At 38.4% G+C, this 25,490-nt stretch overlaps 1 long non-coding RNA gene across 1 annotated transcript in view; it reads left to right on the forward strand.

Moving 5' to 3' along the window:
• The first annotated feature begins 154 nt into the window (after positions 1-154).
• LOC108642076 overlaps positions 155-25,490 on the forward strand; it is a 29,777-nt gene continuing 4,441 nt past the window's right edge. Inside the window, exon 1 of the long non-coding RNA XR_001922451.1 lies at positions 155-288. This is a non-coding gene — a long non-coding RNA (uncharacterized LOC108642076). The remainder of the gene's footprint in view (positions 289-25,490) is intronic.

Consider the following 25,490-nt stretch of genomic DNA (forward strand, 5'->3'; position numbering starts at 1 on the left):
TTATTTAATGAAATCAGTTCCTGTTTATCTGCAGTTTCTGATCTATCTGTCTTTCTATCTGTATTGTAATGGTCTGGTTTGGGATTTTCAGGCTAGTACTATGCAGTTTTTTAATCTAAGCCTGTGCCTTTCTTTATGTCATTCCCAGGCCTGTTCAGAGGTCCCTCCCAGGTCCAACATGCCAAGGCCTCCTTGTTGGACTCCTTGTGCAGCAGGAAGGATCGTCAGTATTTCTTACTGAAGTAATCTTTTTCTCCTAAGGTTCTGTCAAGCTAGACACTTTAAAAGGTATGTTAAACTGACAGAATTCTCTGGGTTTTACTCTTCTTTTAATTCCTGTGTTTGACTGATCCATTTCTCTTGTCTGGTCTGTCAGCTTACTCTTTATTCTCCCCTGCTCTAAACATGCTGTTTTTTCCCTTGGAATTTTTCAGGTTTCTACTTTTTTTTTTTTTTTTTTTTTTTTTTTTGTGAGCAGCATCTACACCCACAGTGACAGCACTTTTTTCCTCTCCGCTCACCAACTTCACTCTGAATAGTTGGGCTTAGTTTTTTCAATATTAAAAAAAAAGAAAAAAAAAAAAGAAAAAAAAAAAAATTCTTGGAGTGTTTTCCCCTCTCCACTGTTTCCAGATAATGCTGTAGTGTATATCTTCCAATATGGTAGCTGGCCTTAGTCCCTTCTCTCTGTCCCCTTTACAAATGAATTCATTGAGATTAACACAACTTGAGGCAGAACATCTATCCCTGTAGAGTGCTGTATTTCTGAATATAAAGAACAAACCCAGCAAGAAAATTATAATAATGATACAATATTGGAACTGAAATAGGATTGTTATTGGGATTCACGTGGGTGATCTCCAGATTCAACTCAGCTCTCACAGGAAAGGATGTTATTGAATACAAAGGTTTTATTTTTCCCAACTCATCACATAGTCAGTGTTTCACCAGGATGACAAGAGATGCTATACTGCAGGGCTTCTTTCACTTGAATGTAAAACCAAATTTATGACTGCTTATGGTCACTGATGTGTCCTGGCATACTTCCAAATGTTGGATCATTAACCTTTCTGTCAGAGCTAAAATCCACTTGTATGATTAAGTTATCTTTATCTCAAATTTCCACTTGCAGTTTCACTCGGGGGAAAAAAAAACAACCCAAACCCAAACAAACTCCTATTCTTCCCTTCCTTTCCTTCAGAAAAGAAAACAGTTGTGTGTAGTTGCTGTCAAACAAAGGTGACTTGGTTCTTCATTTGTCTTTTATACGTGTTTTTGTTAAATACAGTAGTGTAGTGTAGATCTAATCCTTCATCTCTGTGCTTTATTCTCTTTGATTCTGTGTCTAAATCACAGAATTGAGTTTAATACTTTTTATGTCCTTATTCTGCATCCATGACTATTCCAAAGATATGTCAGGCCAGAATGGCAGCTTTCATGTCTTTTGCACTCCTGACAAAAAGTTATGGAGAGAGGGAAATACTGTGGTTTGTTATGAGATGCTCTGGGGTTTACCTTCAAAGACAAGGTCAAAGCACCTTTTAGTCTTTGGAAAGAATAACTACAGGTTTTGGGGAAGTTCTTACTGTATGAGAAATTTTATGTGATATTTTTGGTGCCATTTTTCTTCACATTTTTCCTCTTTCTACATAGCACATTCCTCAGTAATTTAGTACTTTATGTCATCTGTATAATCTTCTACTAGGATTTAATGTGATACTCATACCTGGAGAGTGCACCCCACTGTGGAAACGAAAAGCTCTGAAGTGCAGGCAGGCAGCAGAAGGCACCTCACATGCAATCAGCAGTGTGTATGCTTCCAGGTTTAAATAACACTTATGATTTGAGACTTGTACCAGTGAAAGCAACGTTGTGACAGTTTGGAGTATCTGCTTACACAGGTCAGAGGTAAAATGTGCTAGGAATTTGCTAATGGCCATTGCTTTCAGCTACTGCCAGTGTTAGCATCTGAAAATCCTTTTTTATTCTGGCACAAGTAACATCATCTGTAACAAAAATTCTAGCAGGGCAAAATCTTTCCTACTTTACCATTTCTGCAGCTTCATTACCATCAGATACCTCAGTTTCTGTCACTTTTTTCTTTCCTTGGATATCCCTAAAGGGAAGGATATGGTGGAACTGCACAGAGACTGTGGAGGCACATCTGGACTGGCAGCTGCAGCTGTGTTAACAGTTTTGTTATGAGCGAGGACAGAATCCAGCTCAGGCACAGTCTGCCAGATTGGCATGACTAGCAAAAATAAGACACAAGCTAAGACACACTCTTGTCACTAATTCATGTCAGCTTGTCTCAAAATGCATCCATTCCCACAATTCGATAGAGGCATAAACTTCAGTTACCTGCTCTGCTGTTGGGAATTTGGGCATTGGTTCGAATGAGGGACTGCTTTCTGTTTATTTTTTTTGCCAGAGCAGAGAAAATGTTTCTAACTACTCCCAAAGTGTTGTTGCTGCTCATTCAGTGTGTTTTTCTTCTCTCATAGAAGAGGTGATGTCCACATGGATTTGCATCAATTTTGGTATAACCATTTGTATTTGACTCCTTGCTAGAGCCCATCCCTTTCAGCTGTGCTGAGCACTAAGAACCTGTTCTTGGCAGAGACTATGAATACCAAAAAAAAGCAAAAAAACCAGAATAGTTTTTTTCATGAACAATAACTGAGGCTGACAGCTTTATACCCTGCACGGGAAACAAAAATCAAACTGTGAAGGAGATACACTAACCAAACTTTTCATAGCTAAAAGTGTTAATGAGAAAGTTTTGTAAGTGATAGTTTTGCCTTGTTTTTTTCCTTTTAAGCTATTAGGGAAAGTATTCTGTATTTAGGACTACAATCTATCTCAATTGTATGTAAGAGAGAATTTACTATATAAAGTAATGTCAATAATTGGATAATAAATAACATCACTTTTTTAGATATATATGGAACCTGCAGAAAAATACAAATTGCTTTCATGAATTGCTGTGCTCTTTTAGCAAGGAGTAACATGCACTTTGGTATAAGAAATAGCATATGAAATGTTAGCCATTGTATGTTATGCTTCGTAAACTATCTCCATGGAAATGCAGAGTTCACTTTCTTCTTTGCTCAAAACCTGTTTTGGGTAGAGATTGATATTGATTTGAAATGTAAATCAAAATTTCCCCCTGAATCAGAGGACTTCATTAGTCATGCATGGCATCGTTCTTTCCAGTATGACCTCTGTTGCAAAATGATGTCTTTCTACCATTCTCATACTGAGAGTCAGCAATGAAGGAGAAAGGCTGGGCAGCTTTGAAAAAGGTAACCATGTGTCTTGAGTGCTTATTTCAATATTTTCTGATGCAAAAGCAAAGCCACATCAGAACTAATTTCACTGCCTTCTGACAGTTTGCTTCACTTCTTCCACAAAGTACTAGTTGTGGGAATTCATTGAACAGAAATTATACTGCTCATCCTGTCCTAAGTGAAGCTCTTACTTTCATTTGAATGTGTGAGTGTTGCGTGGAGTGGAACATCATTTAACATATACTATAGGATATTCTAGCCTCTGATGCCAATGGTGCACAGCTGAATACTAAAATCAACAGAGAATTCAGTGTACTATAACATTTTTTTCACAGCACCTCTTCCACAGAGTGCAATTGATGTCTTTGATTAGTCCAGTTTTAGCACAGAGGATGGTGCAGTTGCTTCTTTGTCTTGTCTGGAAACAATAAAAAATGCAAAGTCTGATATTTTTAGTTAATATTTGTTGACTATAGGCACTACTCATTTCTGCAGCCCCACCGTGCACTTAAGGATTTCTGTAGTGCAAGGTGAATGCATTCCATAATAGGAGTAAAATCCATTTTCCCTTCTAAGGAATACGCACAAACATCTATGTAGGCGAGTATATATTTTTATTTCCATTCTAAGAAATGTACAAATCCAGCATCAGGTTCTAACACTCTAATTAATTAATTTTAATTAATCTTAATATATATGTACTAAACAAGCTTCAGTTGAATGTTTTTATTAAACAGAGTTTTTAAAAGATAAAATAATTCATATTCATTTAAATTAAAATGGCAATGAGCATTTTCTAGCATTCCTAAAATAACAGTTTTAAAACTTCTAATTACAAGACAGAACTGTAAAAATTCCTAAAAAATTATCTGCTCAAATAATTTCATTATTTATAATAACAGAAAGTCTCAGTGGAGATTTCAAAGATCTCCATAATAAAAAAAAATATAAATATAATAGCCTTTGTCTTTTGTTTTTTCCTTTTTCTTTATCTAAGTCATATAAATAAAAAAATGTAAAGCATTTTGTGAATTAGGGTTATGCAATCACATTATATGGCTTATATTTCATTTGATTTAAAAACAGACACATCAATGAAGCTAAGTTTCTATAAAGTTTTATCATTAAATTTAATGGTCCCATAAAAGTGAATGAGAAGTTACAGTTTTTTGGCCATCCCAGTAGTTAAACTAATAACAATACGTACTTTTTCAACCATGCATACAATAGAATTCCCAGATGATTACAACAGTTCTTGGTGGTTGTTTTCCCAGTTTTTACTTTTTTTATTTATTCTCTGAATATTTCCATTTTAACTATCCTAAATTCACCTAGGCAAATGGTAGGACTCAGAAAGACTTTTCAGGGAAGCAAAGAAATCACAAAAAAGGCAAAATAAAATGTATTCAAATATCTTTTGTTCAGAGCTGCATCAGTTTTTAGCTGAAGCAATTCTTTTGGAGAAAAATGTAAACTGCAGGGATGTGTATTCCATTAAGCTTTACTGAATTGTTCCATTAAAAGAAAAAAAAAAAAAAAAGAAAAAGTTAATATTTTACTTGGAACTTGTAGGAATATTTTTTCTTTAATTAAAATCCTCTAGGTTTTCATTAAAAAATATTTACATTTTTAATTTGCTTCTTATTTCATATATTTTTAAAAAACTGGTGGAATCAAAATGGTGTTTTTCCACTGTCCTGCTTAGTTTTTATTGAACCATTCCGTTTGATGCTCCATTCTTCATGGCCCCCTGTAAAATACCTCAGAATCAACAACAATGCATAAAGAAATAACACTCTTCTAGTTTCAATTTGAAAATTTAAAAGCAAACTAACAAGAAATCCCCCCTTGAACACTTTCCAATAAATATCCTATCTCTGTTTTTTAATAAGAGTGAGAAACAGAAATTATCATGTTAACATAAATTCAAACATAGCAGAATAATCATTATGAGGTAAGAGGGGGAAAGCAGAAAATTTGAAACTAGGTCATTCAGAAATGTTAATGTGGCCTTTTACTGGAAAGAGTAACAGAGAATTTTGTACAACAGTCACCCCTTCCAGAAGGATAAACAATAAACATTGGAAGTAAAATAATTCCAATGTTAATGTTTAATTCCACAGAATATATTTTTTGCACATGGTTACTATTTTTAAGTCATTAATATTATGTGTATGGGTACTGTGTATATTAATGCACAATATTTTCTGTGAGAAAACAAATAATCTAATCTACACAGTAACTACCTTTTTTACAAAAACTAGAAGTTCACATAGCAATGCACTGAACTTCATCAGATGGACAATTTCTAAGATCTGTCTTTTAATGTATGAACCTGCAAAAAAATAATAATGTTGTTCTCTTATATGTGCCAAGCATATGAAAAAAGTATGGATTCACAGTCTGTTAAATGTAAAGAAATTTCACTCTAGAAATTTCAGTGCTTTGTGGTTTAGTGTTGTATTAATAAGAAATGAAAGAAAAAGGACTCCTTGCTAATCTCCTTCTCTGAGTTTCTCTCAGTTACACATCTGTTCAATCCCACGGGAAATAATTTCATTAGTTTATTTTAGTTATTAAGTAAAATTTTACAGCTGACCTACCAAAGGAAATGTAGACTTACTTCCCCAAGTCCATTTAATAAGAGCCAGAAGAAAAAAGAGTCACCTCAGCAGTGCACAGTGGAACTGTCACAGCAGTTGCCAAATCCTGCATTAGCAGTATATATTTTTAAACTATTTCAGACTTTGTAGGGCAGAATGCAAAATTTTAACAATTTTAGCAATTACGGGGAAGAATATTAAGCTGATGAGCTGGACATCAAATAAAGTAAAAGATCTATTAGAAGGAAAAGACTACTATGTCTGATCCAAACTGCAAACTTTTATTCATCCAAGTGGACATTCCTATGAAAATCATGGAAAAGGTGTGATCCTAAGAAGTTACATTAAGATCATGTTTGAAAGTGGAACTTAAAACCCTGAATCACTTAGCTCTGTGTAGAGTCAGACCAAAACATCTTCCAGACACCCATCTCTTTATCTTGCTGTCCCAGATCCTGAAAGCTATTCAGGTTCTCAATTCCTATTGAATCAAATACTGTTGAAGTTCTGTGCATTCTGGCTCCAGCTGGGTCTGGAGAAAATTGCTGCCACACACCAGTGCTGGCTTATATCATTCCTTCCATAAGCTTTCATAGAACTCTGTCTGTACTATAGAGATAGTACCACTTCCAGATCTTTTATAATGCTCTGAATAGAAATGAAGACCTGAGAGAAACTGGTAGTATTTTAGCAGCAGTTTTGTCAGTATGATAAGTGGTATCTAACACTTTTCCCGAGGATGGGCTACTGCAGGTGCTCTTGTTGGCTTTTGTGTGGCTTGAGGTGATAGGAGGTACTATTATCATCAGCCTTGGAAATGATGTGTGACCTTAAGTGAAGAGTGATGGACAAGTACAGGGAGAGTTTCTCCAAAGCAGGTCTCTGTTGAAGGACAATTGTAGTTTCTGCCAAAGAAAGAAAGAAAGGGTAGAGAGACAGAAAACTAGACAGAGTACGAAGAAATAAGAAAAATAAAGATAATTTTCCTATACAAAATTGTGCATCTCGCCCATGGGCTCCTTACAACTAAGCAGAAAAAAAAGTTGGATAAAAAAGAAAATTAAGTGAAGGCTCTTTTTGTTTATCCAGATCTCCCCTTCCTTCTGTAGATATTTTATGATAAGTTTATATACATGTTTGTCATGGCCAATGCCTGTGAAACATTGCCATGGAGTAACTGCCCCTTTCTTTAGTGATTTTCCTTCAAGGTTTATGAGATCTGTTCCTGTTTGCTTTTACTACAGTGCTCCTTTGCTCACACAAATCATTCATCACCGATTTAAAGGGAGAAAATAAGTGAGATTTGCTCCTTGTGATCATGACAAAAACCTTTAATGACAAAATGCCTTTAGCTAGTTTGGGCTCTGGAGTCTCTGAGCCAGAAAGGGTAAATTTGATGGTGACAACCAAGCAATACTTCAGTCTTGACTTGACCACCTCTTCTAGCAATTACAGCACAGAAACAATATGTTCTTTACCCTTCTAAGCAAATAATTGTTTATTATTTGCCCAAGATAACGGTTAATATCACTGTACCTGAAATGGCCAGAGATTTCTTAATTTTATTTTATTTTATTTGTGCCTTGGTGTTTCTTTCTCTGTATCTCAAGGCATTATGTGGATATTTTCATCCTGTGGACCGGGCTCATTTGTCTCTGTAGTTCTTCTATTACAATGCATGCTCCTGCTGCCTGGCACATAACCCTTCAGCTAGCGGAACCAATTAACCTCCGTCTTTTACTTTAAAAGTGAAAAAAAACCCTCACCCTCCTCTTCTCCCTTCTTTATGCTTACAGTAGGGTTAGCCAAAGTACATATTCACAGCTATAAATATATCTCTTGGAAAACTGTAAGCATCTACCGTGAATCGGATTTATTTTGTCTGGGGGAATCACATAATACAAAACTAGAGTTTCTGACCTTTTCTTTGTTTTTCAATGTATTACTTATTAGCATAAACTAACATTTATACTCCTGCTAATATCCAAGGAGGTGTTGACATGCCTGTGGAAACATAAGCCTGCCAGAAAAACACCAAGCCAAAGGGACATGTCTTACCCATGCAGTCGCTGCAGTGCATTGCAGAAAAATGAAATATCTTGCAGGTCAAGGCGGTGTTGCAGAATGAACACCATCACCTTGACTGAATACAATTGATCTGCTTGAAAGCAGCAACAGCAGCTCAGGAAAAGGTAGTTGCTCTATCAAGACAGGATTGACAAATATTGTTTGAGCCACCTGGGCTCCTTCCAGTTGCAAAACCTATGATAGGGGTGGGTGGATACCCTTTAGTAACCACTTGGCAAAAAGTACCCCTTGTTGCCATCTAAACCCTAGATAAAACACATGGTTTGTTTTGATTTTTATAAAGAGGATGGGATGATTAATCTATTTCTCTTTCCCTGGAGGTGTAGGTTAGAATCTATTAATAAACTGAAATACTTAGAATCCATTTTACGTGATTTTATGAGAAGTATTTGTGTGCTTTGTCTCTATTATTTTATATACTACTTATAATATTTCAAGTGGTCTTTTTATTTTATTTAATTTATGAACTACCTTGAAAGAGGCTAGGCTAGCACCTGCTACAAACACAGTAAAGGCTTCTGCTGGCTATTAGGGCTGTTCTTCAGTTCCTTGAGCTCCTTTTACTGCTAGCCTGAAAAGGACTGAAGCTTTGTAAACAGAGGTAGCCCCTGAAGCATGGCTGTGGTGGAAAAAAATGAATTGTGAATAAGAGTCAGAGTGGAAATAAGACTATGATATTTGACCTGGTATCTAGTCCTCTGTACTTGAAATACCTATAATCATCCTTAGGAAGGCAAATGCAAAAATCATATTAAATAGGAAATTGTGACTAATTTTGATATATACTATCCCTGGTAAATACCTGTTTGTCACTCAAAATGTGAAATTTGTGACTTAACCCCAGTAATGTTCACTTTGTTCTCTGTATATCAGTCTTCCAGTCACAGATGTTTGGAGCATCTCTATAAACGTCCCCATTCTGAAAGTCACAAGACAATATTTCATGACTCCGTTGAGCCTGTTTATATAAAATACTGGTTATCCATTTAACATCACAAATTTACAACAGTTCCACACCAACTCATGCACAGTGATCTGTTTAATCCTATTGCTGGCTTTGGGAACACTGAGAGCATTGCCATTTGGATCACTGAAGGATAAGAGGATTTTTTGACAGTATATGTTATACGTGAGTGCTCTTCTAAAACCCACATCAGTCCCACCACATTGTGCTGAGTACAGCAATATGCTAATGGAGACTCACTCCCTCTGCTATGAGGTAGGGCTCCTGGTAGTGGGCAGTTTCCTCAGTGACCAGCTCTTCCAGAGCTTTGCTAAGGAACACAGGCTGAAGTGTTGCAGTTTCCAAGGTGAAATCCTGAACAACACTATAAGAAGCAGCCATACACACTCCAGTTAGAGGTAGGGCTGTGCTAACCCTGGTAGTGTCACAGGACTGTGGCTTCTGCTTATCTGTAAGGGACTTCTACCCTTGCAACTTTAGCTGCCTGTACTGCTGGAAGAAGAACCAAAACACATGCAGCCCACAGGGCTGTGAGCAGCTGTGTTGTGTATGCATATTTGTCTGCACCAACAAAAAAAAGCCAAGAGGAATCATCAGATCCTTGATTCTAGATCTTCCCTCTAATCATTCTGCCCATTCTTTCTCTGATCACAAGAGACTTTTTATTCAAAACTTTCTCCTCCCTGAAATCCACAGAGCTTGTTTTGCTTCCAGAGCTCTCCTACAACATGCAGGCTGGCAAACAAGGGCCAAACCAACATCTACAATAACCAAGAGAGGTTTAAGATAGGTGAGTAAGGTAATCTGCAGCAATTATATCCTGAGTGTATTTTGGTGTTTATTTTGAATGTAGGTAATCAAGTACATTGCACCTTGTCATAGGGGATAATTGTGCAGGGAGGCAGTGGGCAAAAGTGAAATATCTTCAGTGTGTTTTGTGTTGCCTAAAGAAATTTAGCAGAGACACCACCCCCCTCCTTTTCAGACCCCAAATGCATGAAATTTAGGAAGTGTGATTAGCATTACAGCAAAGTTGCCTGACTGTTATTGTTATAAGACTGGATGTTAAGGCCGTTTTCTCTCTGAATCCAGTAGACCTTTTAGAGCAGTTGTTAACTGTGTGACCGAGGGGGTTACAAACCCATTCAAAACTGGGTCATTACCCTCTCACAGTGAAGGAAAAGGGTGGAGGAGGAGAAAAACAATTAAACAGCTTCAGGGTTAAAAATGGAATTAGTTGCTTTTGATCTGGCATGAAACCAAATATAGGTAACAGATTTCTCGGGTAGAGAGGTGGGGAAATCAAGGAGCACTGATTATTTGTAGTGCCTACTGAGTCAGAAGCAGTTGTAACATAAGAATCAAGCCCTGCTGCGCAGGTGTGAAATTGAGAAGTCACACACATCCAAAAATACATTGAATGCATCAGATGCTGCTGTGATTGACCTTATTTTGTGTACATTAGTCTTGTAACCTTGAACAGTAGGTAACGTGATACAGGCAGTACAGAGTCCTGATATCCAGTGTGCAGTCCATTTGTTCTTTGCCTCAACAGATTGTTTCAATGATATGCCAGCACCTCTGATCCAAAAGTGACTGATCTTTCTGTCCAAGTCCCAGACCCGTGCCCATTTCTGCTTGCATGTGTTCCTTGCAATGTTGTTTCAAATCAGAAGCTTCCCTCTTCCCAGATAAAGAAGAAAGTGACAATTAATTCTGCTAAAAAGAAAGAAAAAAAGAAGACGCGCCAATTTAAAATATGGCTATTTCCCCTCTCTTTTTAGCCATCATTTCTTAAATATTGTTAACAATTTTTGCAATTCAAGAGACAGTCTGGGTGGTCACAAAGAGAAATTTTAGCCTCCGCTGGCTGGGTTGGTTCTGAGATCCAGGTGATTACAGCCAGGTTTTTCACCAGCCCAGCTTCAAGTAATGCAGCCAGGCATGTTCTATGGGATCAGGAAATTGTTTAGATTGAATAGAGCTCAGCCCCATTGTTGCCTTGTTCAGAATTCCCATTCCCTTTGATAAAGTCTGAATTTCCCCATTTGCATAATGCCAGGTAACCATCACCCCAGTGAAGTAGATGAACTTGCCTTTATATAGGCTGTTAAAAATGACCATGACTTCTGACACCTACCCTGAGGAAACAGATGTAAACCACTGGAAATCAAAATTAATTGGCAAGATGTTCCGAAAGACCAGGAGCATTCCTGTGAGAAGCACAACAATAGCAGCAGCAGAATCACTGCCTTTATGTTGTGTCTTCTGTCCTGAATCTCTGCCATTAATTGCCATGCTTCTTGCATAGCAAGAATTTGTCATCAAAGGATTGGAGGCAAAAGCTCTGTTTTGGTATGAAAATTTGGCATTTATCATAGTTTTTCTACAGCACACTTGGATACTCCTTGCTCAGTGATTAAAACAACATATAAGTGAAACCAAATGCAGTTGGGATTTGCACTTCCTTTTGATATTGTGTGTGAAGGGTGCCCTAATAACAGGTATGTATGAAAGCTCTCTTTTTACAGTAGAAAAAAAAAAAAGCCATTCCAATTTGCTGGTTTGTGTCTACCTACAGCACAATTTCCATTTTGTCCCACTGCTACTATCACCAATGTCTGCACATTGCACTTCTTTTCCCTCTCATCACACTGTACACTGCCATTGAAGCAGAAACATATTGAAGTGCTCCTTTATAACCACTGAATGCTTCAGTCACTTTTCCTTTCACTTCTCTCAGTTCCTTGCCCTGGTAGTGCTCCTCCTACCAGTCATTTGGATCAGACACTGTGGTGTGTACAGCAGAGCGTGGTCAGTCTCCATCTCCTTTGCAGTGTGGGTTGTCACACTTACACTTCCAGGAAGCAGGTGCAGTCTTCTGCCTCTTCCAGATGCTGTACTGTAGCTGCTTAGGATAGGTGTAAACGGCCACACTGAGCTAAAAATGGAGGTGGTCCCTGCATATGTAATTGCTAATACCTATTCTTACTTTAGAATCAAAAATAGACAAAACTTGTGCAAAAATCTGATTTAAAAAAAAGCTAAAAATACTTTCTAGGCTTGCCTCTGCCTGCTTCTCCATACAATTGGCTGGCTAGGTATTGCTCTGTTTGAACAGAATCTGCTTCAATTAATAGAAAATATTGGTGAGTAAATTATTTTACCATGCATAACTTCACTACTTCTTTTAGCTGAGCATATGCCATTGTAGTGCTTGTGAACGCTGTATATCTCAGTACGGTGACTGACAGAGGTGGGAAGACATGCTCTCCAGGTTCATCCTGTGGGAAGGGAAACCAAATAAATTCTCTTCATTTCTACATCTGTGGGGACAGACAAGGGGAGAATCTAATGTGGATAGAAGGTAAAGGATGAAGAACTAGAGGCCTACACTGAAAAAAAAAAAAAATTAAGAATATAAAAATGGGAAATATAAAAAGACATCAGACCATATATGTACCTCCATGCAAGGAGATATATATACTTGGTAAAGTGTAACAAAACAAGCTTCATGGTATTATTCGGGCTGTTGAAGAAATGCGGTACCACAGTAATTAAGACAAATCGGAAACCTGCTACAAGTTCATTCCCAAAACATCATCACACTTCTGCTTAACATTGGATTCAAATGTCTAGCACTTGCCTTTCAACCCAGCAGCTCACAGTAGGCAAGGTTTCATTTGCAAATACCATCATCACAACTGGCAGCATTGCTTACTGCAGAGAGACCAGGGACTTGTTGATGTTGTGTTAATGTAAGTGGAATAAATTGGTCTAAAGAGTCAATGGCATTAGCATGACCCTGTCACTGTATACTTAAACAAGGCTCAGGGTTTTAAGCACAGACTTCACCTGTGTCCCATGGCAAAAAGCACCATTAATTTTTTTTTTTTACTTTCAATAGAAATTCAGAAAAATTAATAAAAAATGAAATATAGAGTATTAAGCTTTTCAATCAGCCTTCCTTTAACCCTTTAATTATAGGGCTTCATTATTTTGAGAAACAGAAAGCAAATATTTAGTCTTACGTCGGATGAAACTCTGGGTTTGGCAGGCAAAAACAAGTTTGTTAAGATGGTCTTGACAGTTGCCATTAAACTCCAACTTCAGGTTCCTGAAGACAAACACAGTCACACAGCAAATAGAGTTTTTGCCACTAATGATGTCTCTTCCTTGCACTTCTCCAGTCCTCTGGTGGCTGAGGGGAAGCCCAGCACAACCCAGTAAGCTTGCAACTCTTTTTTGTGCTATTTAGTATGTGGCTGTTATGGCTTCACTGCTCATAGAGCCTTGGTGATGTTGCAAGGGGTCCACTTGGCCAGGTAGTCAAAACTGAGGGCAAAGGGAAGAAATTAAGATTAAAAAGAGGAGAAGATACATGTCAGGAACACGAATTCCTGAGGGTCTAGCAATGCTCCTTCCTATGACATATCCCAGTCAGGAGGCTTTCAGGGCTGGGAGGTCCAGCAGGGGCTGAGGTCCAGCAGGGGCTCAGAGCAGTAGTAGTGTAGCTCTGATAGCAGAAATGGTGCCCATCAGGGGTACACTTTTTCCTTGACGGAGTTTATTGGGAGAAAAGCTGCACTGAGAATCAGCTCAAGTAGTACTTTATTCACCAATTACACAGAGAAACAAGTTTTCATTCTGTTTGCCTGTGTTGCCTAGGTAGGGTCTAATGCCATACTTCAGTTTTGTCAGTGCTCTTGGCTGGACCGTTTCTATGCATCTCTAAAGCTTCCTAGCTTCTCTACATGTATATACATAACTCTCTCATCTGGACTATGTGTGCCTTAAATAACTTAATGAACCACTGGGAGAAGTGAAGTACTATTTTGGAGATTACCAGAACTTATTTCACCACACTATCTATTATGATGATGCCTCAAGCAGCCAAGCCTGAGGCCTGGTTGTGGCAGGTGTCATATATAGATGACAAGTCTAGTTTGTAGGTATTTGATGATGCAGTGATAATAATAACAATGTTTCCAGTGGCAAGCCTACTTCACTTTTCATTCAGTTACAGAAAAAAAAAAAAGGAATAAATCCTCCAACCATCACCAAAAGCTTAGCTGATACATGGTTTAGATGGTTTAGTTTATTTGGCTAGCTGTAAAAGGGAGTATTTAAATGAAAGGAAATACAGCTGTCTGTGAATGGCTCCCAAAAGCACTTGATGGCATATTCCCCTGCAGGGTACCAGGCAACTTTTGCATACTGTCAGCCACAGGTTGATGTCAGTGTGGTACCAATATAAGGTAATCTGTAGAGGTGCTTGAAAAGGGAGATCATGCTCTGGAGCAAACGAAGCAAGGCAAAGGACAGAAATAGAAAATAAAACCTTGTTGCACCTGTAAGGGCAGACCTAAAGTGTTATGCATAGGTCTGTGCTCCTATCTTTGTAGTCACCCAGCTTGCTTTGCTCCCCTTCTGGTTGTGCAGTTCTTAGCTGCTACAGGGGAGAAAAGAGAAAGCTTCTCCAGTTCTTGCAAGGGTTAAGGCCTTGAAAACTCAAGGAGTATTTTCCTGATATTCTGAGTTCATGGGGACAGGATCTATTTTAAATGTAAAGTTAATTCCACATTACTAAATAAATTGAAGAAGTTTACTTGAACCTAAGCGGAAACATGACCTGACTCTATCTCCACATGCAATTGGCAGTCTTTCCCATGCAAAGGCTGCAGGAGCTCTCCTGAGTATATTAGTAAGTGTTTCCCTGTAAGGCATTGTTCTGGAAGTGGGGAGAGGAAGGCTGTTCTCCAAGTAGGAATGGTAGAAATGCAGCAGTGCAAACAAACACTGGTAAGTAAACAGTGTACCTACTTGAGCTGTGCAGTGGATTTAAATTATAAAATTGCAAAGACAACAGTCTGCACGCTTTCTGGGCTTTCACCCACCACCTGGTAGATTTCAGGAGAGGGCAGTGAAGCATCTCCTGGAGCTCTGGGGCAGTGCCAGACTTCAGAATGCTGAAGCTAGTTCTCTATATCTGCTGTCCTTGTGTCCTTTCAGAGATGGCACTAGGTCAGAAGAAGAGAGCCAGGGTTCAGTTACCCAGCAGAGCATTCAGAGGAGCCCAAATGCCTCAGACACGATGGCAGCACTTGCTCAATGTGTGCACACCATGAATACAACTTGCGTCAGTCAGAGCAGGCAAAGAGGATGAGAGGGGGCACTGCACAGCTGAGAGAGAAAAATGAAGCCTAATTGTTTGAAGGCCCTTATGATCCAGATGCACAGTTCATTACACAGAAACATTCTGCCTGTGTAGCTTTTCCTTGATAGGTAGTACTTGATACCTTTTTATTAGTAGTAGTAGTAGCAGTAGCATTCATTCTCTGCTGCTGCATAATACTAGGCCGAGCTGTCAGGAGCTACATTACTGTCCCCGAGTTGTTACTTTTCGGTAGTGGATGAGCTGAGTCCTGTGTTAGAAAACATCTTTCCTCTCCCCAAACTGTTTAGTGTAAACAAGACTTTTCTTGCACATATGTGATGTTGTTTAATTGAAGTAAAGTAATGTCTAATTGCACAGATCATGCACAAGAAACAAAAGTAGCAATATTGCAGGATGGAATTTTTAAGAGTTGGGTTTTGTACTTTTTTTCCTTTTGCTGTGAACAAAATATATTTTTACACTGATGAGTTTTTAATTAGACACAGCTCCCATTAGCTAAGATTAGGAGCTGGATTACATCTCCTGCATTTTTAAATGCTATGTGATGATGAAAAGGATAAGTGAAAAGGAAGAATTAACACAAAAAAGTTTCATTGAATCTAGGGATATGCTAAACAACATCTGAGTGCAAATAACTGCCTTCCCTCCACCCCTGCTGATGCCTCTGGGATTATCAGCAGGAAATGAGTGTGTTTATGTATTGGGAGATATTTGTTTTAAATATTTATAGAATGCAAAGTCCTTAGGCATTTACAGGAGGCTTTGTGAATTCATCACGAAGTTTTTTACGCAGACCTATTTTAGTGAATCTTTTTGGCATAATGCAAAAAGATTCCATGCCCAACCTCTGTGTTAACCTTCCAGCACTGCCTGGATTAAGCGGAGTAGGAGAGGCAATGACAGTTAAGAGATAAATAGGCAGTACCTGGAACACAGGAAAATCTCATTATGAAGCAACAAGGGTGGAATTACAACACTGGAATTCCTAACATTTCATACTTCCCTTTACTTCACCCACGCTTGCACAAACAAGTATACACAAATACGATTGCTCTGACCCTGAGTGTAGCAAAGTGACTGTAAGACTGATGATAAGGCACTGAGAAGAATCAATCTCTAGTGAATAATCATTAAAAGCCTTGCTTCTTTCCATCTTTTGCCCTCAGACATGTTTCCTTTATTTATCCTAATAAAGCTGCACAGGGCAGGGAGTTACAGATGCTTAGAGATAAGCATAAGTCAGCACTTTGGGATACAAGGTAGGTATTCTGGATCATGCCCTTTTTATTAAGGGTAGCCCATTTCTTTATATTTTGGTTGGTGTTTTGGAGAGGTATGGAGGGGAGTCCATGTGGGTTTTTTTCCCTCAATCTAAGTAACTGTACATGACGAAGCACAACCCATGAATTTTCCTTTCTTTTGTGTGTCTAAGGAGAAACAAGAGGGAAAGATAGAGTGTGTGTTCTTTGTTGCCATTCTTTGTCATAATGAGGCACTTTAATGAGACACAAATACTCTCTATCACTTGGCATTTCAACATGTGTGATATTTGGGATTCAGAGCTTTAAAATATTCACAGATCTCCTTGTACAACGCCTTTGCCATAGGCTTGCTAACTGAGGGTGCAAAATCTGTCTGGACAGGCTATGTTCTGTGCCCACAGTCAATGAACAGAATGGGAATTTCAGCTGCCAGGTCTCCAATCCCATCTGTTTGGAAGCTGCTTATTTGAGTTAGATGCTGGTCAGACCCTTGCCCCTACTCCAGAAATGCTGTGTACAAAATGGTTGACAGGTCAACTTGACTCCAGGCTTGCAGTAAACAGCAAGATGTGTATGAGTTGGGATGACTTGTAACCGACACAGATTGTAAGACTTCATTAATTAGAAGCTCTATTAATTAGAGAACTTTTTTTAAAAAAAGTCACAGGGCTCTGTATGCATGTTATTTTTTACTTTAATTGGTGATGGGATAAAAATTAAAGGGAAAAGAAGATTATAATTAGTCACGTTTCTGTACAACATGCCTTCATACACTTGGTCACACCTGTTGACATTTAAGTTCCAAAAAACCTGGTTTTTTAAACAAGACAATAGCCAAATAGCAGATGACAGGAGGACATGCAGTTCGTAAGGCTTGTAGATGCCAAAAAGACAGATTGGATGCAGCAGGCACCCTGGAAAAAAATATTTGGCAAGTCACTTGGTCTCTCTAAGTTTGTCACAGTGAAGAACTGCTTACAGGCAGCCCCACTGCATCCACTGACACCTGGAAATAAACTAAAGAAGGTGTTAATCAGACAAGACAGAATTTGGAGCTTACCAGTCAGAAAGCAATAATCCTGACTGGCCAACCTCATAGTGTCTAGTGCCCTTGTAAAAAGACAAAGGACATCATAAAATATGACTTCCCTAGTAGGTGTATTGCACTATCACCTACAGGTCACACCTGAGACCTGAGGTCTTTGTTGTATTATGTGGTGTACAAACACAGCCTCTGCAATCCAAAAAGCAGAAAGAGGTTGTTGGTGCCCAGCCACAGAAGACTGACCTGATTTGGGTACATAATACATAGCCTCTTTCTCTAGCAGAGGATGGGGAATAAAACACCAAGCACAAGGATGGCTGTTTGGTTCATTGCATCCAGCCTTCTTTCTGTTTGTATGGCACATTGTCTTTGTACTGTGTGTACTCATAAGTAAGAGCCTCTCTTAGAGCTCTAGGATCTGAGCAGAGGTGACCATGCAAATGTGGCTGCAGATCACACCGTCTGCTGTCTTCTACTTGTATGACAGATGTGTTAGGCAAGGGAGAGGGATACTTTAATAACTCTGAAAGGAGTTCAATAATTGTTTATTTTGAGATCTGACTCATTGTATTTACCTTTAGCTATAACAGTACAATGAGGAAGCGAGATTTATCATAATTACATGTTCACCCTGAGGAGAGAGACCTAGAGGCGATCCTGAACTTCAGTGTTATCTTCTGGGTTCACAGAAGGTTTGAGATTAAATAGGAGAGATCAGGTTTGTACCTCTTGCCACCAGGCTTTGCTGCTAAAATGTCAATTTGAGCAAAGTTTCCTCATACAAAGGTAACTGAGAGTCACCATGAACCTCTCTAATGATGGTAGGGTTACAGGTGCCTTTTGTTTGAGAAAGTAACCGTGTTCCTTTCTGTAACCAGGTCGTAAAAACAATTTTGGGAAATAATAATTCTCATCTGTGAGAAACCTCAGGACTTCTGCTGAGAAATTGTTACAAAACAAACCTCAAAGCACTATTAAAAGAAAAAAAGAAAAAGAAAAAGGAAGAATGTTTGAAGGCTCAAGTCACTATTTATTGTTTTGATTTTCTCTCTCCTTCTCCCAGTCTTTTTCTTCTCTAACCAAATATCCTTCACTGCACAATATATCTTATTTTAGTTCATGAATGTAAACAGTTTTTGTCTTGAAAAGAAGCCTCTTGAGTACACACAATATAGAGCATGGCAGGAAATACAGCAACTGGTGGTCTCAGTACCATGGGAAAAAAAGTGGATTTTGTCATTTCTGACTTATTGGGCAATTATAAAATTACTTCCAGACATCAGCTGAGATCATCCTCTTCAGCCCACTGGAACTTTGATTCTCTTAGGTTGTAAAATAAATAAATAAATAAAAATAAGCAAACAGGAACAGAGTGCACAACCCCATAATCTGTTGCTTCATTAATGCAAGATGTAAATGCTTCTCTTAATCTTTCTGATCCAGGAGTACAGGGTGGTGTATCACGATGACAAGGCAGGGTTACTGAAGGGACACTATACGCCCTTTTTTAACTCAAACGCATTCAATGCCATTGAACAAAAAGCTTTAATTTATCTCATCTGCAAAGCTCTGAATGTATTGCTTGCTTAATCACGTTGATGCAGACAGTGTGATTACTCAGAGCTGAAACTTCTTTCACCAGTGGCTCAACTGTAGGTCACATTAAAAGCAAAACACAGAGAGTTGCTTCCAAAATTTTGTGTGGCATGAGACTTATACTGATAGCTGGGCTGGGCACGGAATTGGGAGACTCAAAATGCTCTGAGTTCCCACTGAAGTTGTTGGGAATATAAGTGGCAAGGAAATGCTGATTGTCCCAAAGACCACCAGCCTGAGGTCTTTGTTGATGTCACTCGATAGTGCAGAGAGCAGGCACTCAGCCACTTCTGCAGTGCAGATCTGCTGATAACATAGGTGCTTCCCATGTAGGTGCTGGCAGAGAGGAGTCAGCTTGGCATTTTTGGACATCAGGCATTTTATCTGGGTGGCTGGGAAGGTCACTACATGTGTGGTTAAGGGGTAAAACCACACCGAATGTTCTGCCTCCAGTTGCACATGTAAATTGCACTGGACTTAATGCAGCTTCATAAGCACAGTTGAGCAGGATATTTATAATGCCTGTCGCTGTGATATATAAGCACTTATCTAACTTACTCTAAGTGCTGAGCAAGGCAGCTGCAGGGCCTCCAGGGAAGCAAGATTAGCAGGGCAGCTTGTTGCTGCACCCTCAAAGGGAAGCACTTGCTACTGTGAATTCTTTCTACCAAAGGAAGGGGATGGTTAATTTCTGTTCAGAAGTCATATCCAGATCTGGCAGCAGGATATGTATCCTGGGCAGGATACATTCAGCTAAAATTTTAAATATTTTTGAACTTGGTTGTATTTCTATTCAGCTCATGGCACTCTTATATTCCAGCTATTGCACTGCTTTGGTGATCTGAAAGAAAAAATGTAATTATGCAGTGCTTAATATAGGTTGATTACATGACCTGTTGCATTACATATAAAATAATTGTATTAGAATAGCTTTTTGTCCTGTCTCTTTTCCCAAGGCAAATTCAGTATATTTCCCAAATGACTATGTCAATTATTACAATAATATTTAGATGGTTTGAGGCACTGTTATGTCCTTGCCATAGGAAAAAGGAAAATCTTAGGTGATGTTTTCACAATAGCTACAGAGCTTTTCCTGAGCTTTCTGCATTCTAGGCTCATGAAGAAATATGTATGGGACAGCTCCTGAAATTGTGTTCAGCCCCACTAATCCTAATGTTGCTGCTTGGATACAGGACCTAATCACAAATTTCCACATGTCTGTATGTCATTACAAACACACTCTGTCTTAACAAGCAGCACAACTACAGTGCAAATCTTTGCAGCTCATCTTTACGTGACACAGTTGCCATAAGGGGTCTGAGTTGCAAGGCAATATAGCAAGGAACCCATTTTTACTAAAGAAATTCAAGTCTAGTTCATATACCAATGAATTTCAAACAATTTTACTCTCCTTATGTTAACCTAGAAAGAGTTTAGTATCACTGAATGTTTATACAGAGTCAGTGCTCTTCTGAAGCTGCTCCAATGTTTGAGACCAAAACTTTAAGTTACATTTTTAAGTTGGATATTTGTATTGTCGCCTTCTCATTAACCGTGTGAGAGATAAAGTCTTTTCCTTTGAACTGTTTAAGTTTTAATTTTATATATGCCTTTAAATTAAATTAGAGAATAAGAGGTCAGATGATTATTACAGGCAAAATGTTAATCTTTGAGGCAGGAACACAAGGCAAGACACTACAGTCAGTATCTTGGAATTCCTTTCATAAGTTCTGAAAACAAAGATAACTTCTCCATGTAGTTTCCAAATATGCAGCTTGCCTGCACCGTGATTAAACTGACAGGCTAACTTAGCATGACTTGAAGAGGTGCAGCAGTGACATAAAAATTTGAATTAATAAGAATTATCCCATATTGGTGAATTATTTCTAGGCCTCACATGTTCAAAAGCTGCATTTACAGACACAATTTAGAAACCTGATGCTGCCAACAAGTTGAAAGGCATCTTAAATACCAGTTCACATCTACCATGTCTGCAACTCAGCACCCATTATAGCAGTGTATGCAGACCTCATTCTACAGCGTTTGCCCAGTCATGGTTGAGTTGAATTAAGTTGTAATAAACTCAGAAATAGGGACTGTAGTGTTTTGGAAGTGAAAGCATATCTTTTAAATATTATAAGGTTAGTGTATGCAAATTTACTTATACCATTTTGGATGAAGCAGAATTTAAGCAAGTGCCAAGATAAAGGTCTCCATTGAAGCACTAGACTCAGCCTTTCAGTTGTAGTTAAAGCTGCTCAAGGTGAGATAGAGGAGAGGCTATGAATATTAATATGGGTTCTACAATTCACCATATGTAAAAAAGAGGACAATTTTTTTCCCCTTATTTGCCAGACATTTTATTGCTGTATGGAATTACAAGTAAGAAGGTAGCCAAACATCTTTGGGATAAATTCCTTCCTTTCCCTTTTCCTTTTTCTTCCTAATACATTAAATTGCCTTCAGAAAGTCATAAAATACGTGTTCTTGTGAAAGCCTGGGGCTCTATTATAAGAGTTGCACGTAAATAATAATCAAGCAGAGTTTTAAAGGGCTATTTAAAAATCTGTACAGAATTGTCTTAATGAAAATCACTGGATTTGTATTTAGTCCATTTTTGAGATTTCTGGTTTTGAAGATGAAGAGAAAAGCTTTGGTTTATGCTTAACTACTGACAGGTAGCACTTCACATGTTTTACAGTAGTAAAAAGATCTACTTTCATTTAGGAACAGTGTATTATATGTCTTTATTTCTAGAATAGTTTTATTGTTACTATTTCCATTGAATTGCTTCCAGGAAAGGCATCACACATAGATTTTTCCTCTTTTTCCATTCTTTCTTCATATCTTTTTTTTTTCTTTTCTTTCCTTTGCTTCTAGACTTTGCCTTCATATTCTTTTTATAGAGCAAGTAAAGCTGAGAAGGTTTGGCATTCTATTTCGAGTACCATTAAAATGTGTATAAATGTAGTACTCAACAAAATGTGACAGTAATGGCAGTCCAAATTCACAAGTGTTGCTGTTTTTCACTGCAGTCCCAGCTTCCTTGCAATTAAAAAGCACAGTATATAATGTTGGGTGACACAGTTTAAGTATTTCCATGTGTTTCTGTTTCTTATAATTCTAACATGATTCCCCTCCCTTGTAACAGTTAGGTTAGGGATTATTACAGTTATTAGTGTAGTTTCTGGAAGCATTATGCCAAAATGTATCGCAAATTCAATTATGTTTAATGTAGGCCGTAATCTCAAAAGATATTTAGATGCTGAACTTTCAGGATCTTGGCCCTAGGCACACTGCAGGATGTACACACATGAATAGTAATAGCAGTAGTCACATTTCTGAAGTTACTGCATGGTGGGACATATGCAGGATCAGTACCTGACACTGCTCAAATTAATAAAAGTATGTATTATACCGTGATCATAAATTGAAAGGATCAAATGCAGTGCCTGTTTATAATAATTGCCTTATTTGGGACACGGTTTTCTGATCTCCTGATGTTTGCAATAATAATGGTTGAATAAAAGATGATTTACCTTTAATGCTTAGAGTTCCTGGATCCTCACTTCTTTTGGCTCTCCAGATGACATGACCCACAGTAACTAGTCTGAGCTGGCAGCTGGAGACTTTATGCCTCTCTGTAATTTTTATTGGATGATTATTAGAGATAGAAAACTGACAGCCTGGGGTTTCTCCTAATTTATCTCCTCAGAGCAGGTAAAGGATATGCAACAGAGTTGCAAACTTTCCAACTTCTCAGCCCTAATTAACAGAAATCAGATACTAAAGCCTAAACAGGTTGCCCTGGCCTCAACATCAGCCTTGACGTCTGGTCTGACAGTAACTCATCTTGCAAAAGAAACCTTTAGTGTGTGTTTTTTGTATACACAATCTAGTCTATTTGCTCTTGCATCAGTGATTAACTTGCACATTGTCTACTACTTGCCTACTTCTGCAGCTAAGAATCTGCACAACAAATCTGCACATTTCTTTTTATTTAGAGTAGCATCCAGTACTGCTAATTAGAATTAGATTTTAATTGCCATTCCTAAGCGAGCTTGAGACATGGGCTAACTTATTCCTCCTTCAGGCATTGAGATCAACTTCCAACCTTTCCTTCTGTGATTTTTAATGAGTTCTGTGATTTCTAAATGAGTCCAATTTAATATCTGGCTACGACACATCCAGACCAAGCATGACCTGAAGAGTCCAGAAGCACAAGACTTTGTGGCTTGAGACAAAAAATGTTCATCCTCAAGTTCCCAAACTCTCGACGTGGTTAATCCTCTTTGTGTCATGCCTATTGGCACTTTACAGCTAACAACAAGTACTTCTGTCCTTTAGCTTTCTCAGGAGGCAACTCACAAACTTTTGGTTGTAAGTATGGCAAGCATTTTTGTGTGAGTTCCTCTCTAATACAAAAAGGACTTCCCCCAGACACATTTCATATATGTTCATAAGATCTTACTCCATAATCTACATGCCATAATCTACTCCATAATCTAAATTGCCAGGATTTTTTGTATGTGCTGGGATTTGCAGAACTGTGTAGTTTCCTTTGCCGTCAGTTAGTACTGGTTTTTGCAGCGTGGTTGACTAGGCTATCAGCAGTCCTCTAAGTCAGTGTTTCTCAGTCTGTGGCAGCTGCCAAAGAGTCTGAAAGACTGGTAGGGAGTTGTGACAACTTAGGGTAAAGCAATATTGGTAGGCAACACATTTTCTTCACACTGAGAGAGTGAGATGTGGTTGGGGTTAATGATGGTGAGTACTTAAATTGACCAAGGAACTCCCAGCTGCCTGCCTTCCTGGAGGCTGCAGAGTTTGCTTGGGCAAGGGAGTGAATGTCTCCACAAGAATGACAGCCTGTTCTCACCCCATCTTCCTGAAAAAAAACACTGAGATTATGCTGAGGACTGTGCATGTCAGAGGGACAGACAAAAAAAGATAAACCACATGAGGCACATATCTTTAGAAATGTCTGAGCAAAGACTGTAAGCCATCTACATATGGTTTAGGTACTCACAGCAAACTTTTCTGTAATTAGACAGAGTTACAAACATATAAGCAAAGTTTCTAGAAATCCCACCATCCAGGCTGAACCGCACTTTATAAATATTGTTGTATTAAGTTTGGAGGGTTCTTTTGTTTTGTTTTCTTCTAGTGTTTATATAAGGGTAATAGCTCATTTTTCGATTCCCTGGAGAATTCTTCTTGAATTTGTGCTCTGTGTGCAGAATCCATTACCCAAACCAGACCTTGCACCAGCAGCAGCCTCAGAGCACACAACTAACAGAATTGCCATCAATAAAATGACTATGGAATTCCTTAAGCTTGTGAACACTTGCTTTCCTGCCAGAGGAACTTGGTAGTTCATAAGAGTACTAGCAGGAGATTCTGGATATAAAGAACATTTGTGTCAGTAGCAGATATAATTAAAAGAATCATTCTTTGGTTTAATGTTCACCTTTAGCACTAATTCTATTGGGGTTAAATGTGGAAGAACATAAATACTGTATGTGGGGAAAACAGTAGCTCTATTTACAGGCCAGCTGAATTAAAAACTGCAAAGAGTTAAGTGGTCCAAATGAAAAGTGTTATCATGAGAGGTGAAAACCATATCAAGTACTGTGGCCTTGAGTTTCCAGAAAAACATCCCCCCCAGTGATTTGCAGCAATGGCTGTGTAGTTGCAGGGCCAATCTGCTAATGAGCACACCATCTTTAGTAGCTATAAAAGCTGCTATAACACTTCAGCAGCTATGAAAGGACTTAGCTCACTAAGTGATATCTTCCGAAGTTCTCAGGAAACCAGTAGCAGACAAAACATGGAAGATTCTCCCTGCTTTTCTGGATTTTAGGCAACTCTACAAAAATATTAGTTCTATTTGTTGTATTAGAGAGGAACCTTGTTCACCTTGTACTAATACTTAATAGAAGACAGGAAAAAAAAAGGCAGCTCAACTTCTAGTCCACTAGATGCAGTGACCTAAAAAGGTCTTTCTCCTCCTATCATAAGCCCCAGACTGACACAAGTTTCTTAATTATGCCACTCATCAGCAGAGACAAGCATGACAGCAGTCCAATACCCGAGAAAACTCCATTAGCTTTGGCCTCGCAGCTTTCTACAGCACTGCAAGATGTTAGGGATCTTCACAGATTATAATTTTTTTTCTATAATTTGTGCAAAAAGTACCACATAAATGATCTTCTGTTCTCAAAAATTTATATATGATTACCTTTGGATGTCTCTAAAAATCTGTTTGCCAAAATTGCTTGTTGAAAGCACGGCACAGCTGAATGGAAAACTTCCATATGTTTGAGCAGAGAGCAGTACAGCAGTGTAATATCCCTGTGCAAAAAGGTATTGTTAAATCTGGACTAGGTCTAAGCCTAATCCTGCTGCAAGACACTATCTTTTAGTACTTTTCCACAGCATAGAGTTTTACTGATGATTTGGAGAAG

Source organism: Manacus vitellinus, unplaced genomic scaffold (assembly GCF_001715985.3).
Source record: "Manacus vitellinus isolate BGI_N305 unplaced genomic scaffold, ASM171598v3 scaffold_0_pilon, whole genome shotgun sequence".
Classification (NCBI taxonomy): Eukaryota; Metazoa; Chordata; class Aves; order Passeriformes; family Pipridae; genus Manacus; species Manacus vitellinus.